This window comes from Eupeodes corollae, chromosome 2, assembly GCF_945859685.1.
Source record: "Eupeodes corollae chromosome 2, idEupCoro1.1, whole genome shotgun sequence".
NCBI classification, from domain to species: domain Eukaryota; kingdom Metazoa; phylum Arthropoda; class Insecta; order Diptera; family Syrphidae; genus Eupeodes; species Eupeodes corollae.
In genome coordinates, this window is record NC_079148.1 from 101,443,983 (window position 1) to 101,448,047 (window position 4,065).

Below are 4,065 nucleotides of genomic sequence, written 5' to 3' on the forward strand. Positions count from 1 at the left end.
AGCAAGGTTGCAATTCAAGCCAAAATCTTTTTGCCTTGTTCATAGAGGACCTGATTGATTTTCTTCCTATTTTAATTGAAATATCGAGGACACTCATCAAAGCCTAGCTTTTTTCAGATGACGTCATATTGTTTGCTTACTCGCCCGAAACCCTACAGTTGACGATTAACCGACTAAATGTGTATTGCCGGTTATGGAATCTGAAAGTCAATTTGAGCAAAGCCAAGGTGTTGGTATTAAGGAATGGTTCTGGTAGAACAGCCAGGAATGAGAAGTGGCACTATGACAGAGAACCAATCTAGCTTGCTAAAGCCCACAAATATCTAGGATTTACCATACAATCTTAATATGGAAACACACCTTAAAGAAAAGCTGATTAAATCTAAAAGTGCAATATCCGCAACATGCTTCTCAAACCAGTCAATATCACACAGTGTTAAATATAAGGTCTTTGTTGCAGTGGCGGAATCTATTATGTATGCAGCACAGGGAATGGGGGACGTTTAAAACGGTCGACAAACTCCAGATCTTCTTCATTAAAAGATGCTTTCGTTTACCGCAAAACACCCCAAATTTTATGATCTCAATTGAGACAGGATTATTACACCTCTTCATCAAAACTATTTAATGTCATGTTGATTATATCAAACAAGTTTTTAATATGCCAGATGAAATACTCCCAAAAATTCTGGCATTGAAAACAATTGAGAAGAAATCTCTGTGGTATAAGAAGCTAGAAGACCATGCTACCTATTGTAGAACGGACTTTCGAATGGTTGATGAAAATGGTAATTACTGCGATGACGACCTCCGGAATATTATTGTAAATTTAGATGAAAAATTGAGAGCCGACGATATTAATGAAGCTAGAAGAAAGGGTATTACGGTAGAATTGTTTGAGGGGAATAATGCAATTGGCTATTTCATTATAGCATTTTTTATGAAAGTAGCGATAAAATAATGACAGGCATTAAATTTTACGATGGTGCTCGAGAGATACAAAAGTTTCAGTTAGACAACGGTCACCTATCATTTTAAGAGCTCTCTTTTGAATTCTATCTAGGAGACTCAAGTAGGTTAAAGGAGCACTTGCCTAGATATTGTATTGGAATAGTACTCGAGTTTCGGACAAATTTAGGCTTTATAGATTATAGCCAGATCAGTAGGGGTACAAAACTTCTTGCATCTTCAGAGAAAACCTAAACACTTAGCAGCATTTTTGGCGATGTCAAATATGTGGTCACTTAACAACAAGTGGTTTATAATGCACATACCTAAGACTGAAAGGTGTTCGGTCTCCTCGATGCAAGATAAATCATAAGATCACCAGTGGATCTACAGCAACGAAAGCCATACTGCCGGTCATTAAGAAGCTTCCGTTCTTCAAGACATTTCTTAATCAGATAATTTTTCAGCGTTTCCATGGCCTTCAAAAGAAGGATCGTAAGTACAATTGGACGATACTTAGATAGTGAGGAGGATTCGAGTTTTTAGGGACAGGCTGGACAAATGCAGTTTTCCATCCACTCGGGAAGAGACCTGAAGAATAAGACAGATAAAAAAGCTCACGCAGTGGATTTGTCAGCGTTGAAGAACACCTCTTCAGAACAATAGCGAGGATACTATCCAGGCCAGTGGATTTGTGAATGTCAAGATTTTTAAGTACTCTAGTAACTGAACGAGTACTCTAGTTACTGAACGAGTGCGAAATATGTATATAAAGATTAACGAACGTTAATAAATCGCATTATCTATCTATCTATCTATCTGATATTTTTTTAAAACTCTGTACACATTTTCAAATAATAATACCTTAGAAATTATTATTTGTTTTGATTTAAGGTTTAACATTTTTTGAAAAACAGACAAAAATGAACTATACCGAATTTGATGTAAGAAATTCGAATAAAGGCTCTAAATGTTTTTTTGATACGTAAGAACAATTTATAAAATGTTTTAGTATTGTGAGAAAAACAACGTCTATAGAAGGTGAATTGCACGTATACTTTTATGTATATTTCATTCAATATTTTTCAAAAATCCTGAGTTCTAAGAATATAGAAAGTATGCGCATTGACATTCTAAGAACTTAAATTTGTTTGCATGAAAAATTACTCTTTGAATATCCAATACCATACGAAAAACTATCCCCTTTCCACTTTTTAAATTTCTGAGAACGGGCCTTTTTTATAATACTACCTACAAAGATTCGGTATGGGTTGTGGTGCGTAGCGTATACAGGCAGAGACACTAGATGATTAGGGTAAAGTACCATGAGACAACTAAGCATAAAATAGGTACACAATGTAGTAGAAAATACAACTATTGTAGTTCTTATTTTTTTCATTCTTCTCCTTTTTTCTTCTTTATTTTGCTCCTAACTTACTTCAGAGAAGAGAAAAGCCCTTTATGTGTTTCCTGGAAAGGAAAATGCTAGAACAAGGATGTAGCTTAACTAAAACCTCTACCGTCTATCGTCTACAGTCTATACTCAACATATATACCCATCTAACAGTCTCGATGTGTGTTACAAGACATCATGTAAAGTAATGATACGATAAACTGTCTCCTGAAAGTATAGAATAAAGCTCTTAGAGGAACTAGATGGCACCAAAGAGTTTTAGTTCCATCGGTATAAAGTAGAGGTTGGGTAAGGCCAACAGTCTGTACGGAGGGTTGGAAATTGAAAAGCCTATGCCTAAATATATTACTTTTGGCGCATTATATGTAAATGAATAAATCTCCATCCCTATCATTTGCTTCTTTTATCTTTCTTCCCGTACGAGTCGTATGTGTGATAAATTTTAGAATATGGTGCGTTGACAGTATTAAAATGTTCGCTAATGAGAAAATTCCAATTACACATAGCAGGCTTAAGCACAGCTTTGTCGTCGCTGTCGCTGTGTCGTCGCCCTAGTCGCGCAACCAAAGTGGAGGCATTATTCTAAAATATTCCTTTTAACCTAAAGGGATTCTATATTTCGGTGTTGAATTAGGTAATATACGCCTGAACGCCGGCGACGACGACGCCACCGACACAATTCTCTACCGCCTCAAACACTAAACCATCATCAAAATCACAATCATCGAACCATAAAGCACGATGTGCCAAAGATGAGAAGTTACTACAAACTCGCGTAGATACTTTCAGCAAACGTTAAATTCCACAGAAAATGATGAATGTTGGGCGGGGAAGAAAGTCACTTCACCGAAATTCCAAAAATTATAATTAAGTATCTTCTGCAGGATTTAAGGATGCTTTTTGCAAAAATAAAAAAAAAAAAGTGAAAACACAGAGAATCCTCTACGAGTATGCAGTTTATAGTTTTCGATGCAAAATTTAGGTAATGGGTTCAATTCAGTCGTTGAACAGTGGGGCCCTGCAGCGCAAGTGTGGAAGGTAAAATGTGGTGGATTATTGAAGACGCTACTTTTAATGACAATTTTTGTACACATAAATTATTGATAAACAGTTCATTTTATGAATGTGGTCAAAACAACGAAAACGTCACAAAAGGTTAAGATCAACATATCCTTTTTGGTTATAAGTAAATTGGCAATAAATAAATATAATGGTCAATGTAAAAGAGTAAGGCCTTACGAAGGATCTTAAGGAGAGGCCAACTTGTAGTTTCCCGCTTGAAAATCAGTATTATACCTTCGAATAGCAAAATAAGCCGTTTCCCACCTTACAAAGACGTGAAAACTTATTTCCAAAGCGAATCCTGTATAAACCAGCTTTGGACGAAATAAAGCACCTAGTAAAAGCCTACTGTAACCAAGTCTATGCAAAAAGTTCGTTAGACTCATATGCTAGCAGTTCTTCTACTTTGAACGTTGAACTTGTGGAGTTGTAGAAGTTGAGTAAGGTCAATGATTCTCGAGAATTTTCTCCAGATGAGTCCTGAAACTAAAGGACGTTCTTATACATCCACCGTTCCACAATCATCACCCCTTCTCATATAAACAAAGCATACAAGCCATCGTTTATGTCACCAACTCCCACCTCCGATGCTCCTTCTCACTCTAGGTAAAACTAGCTCAATTGCTGTTTAGCGATCCTAA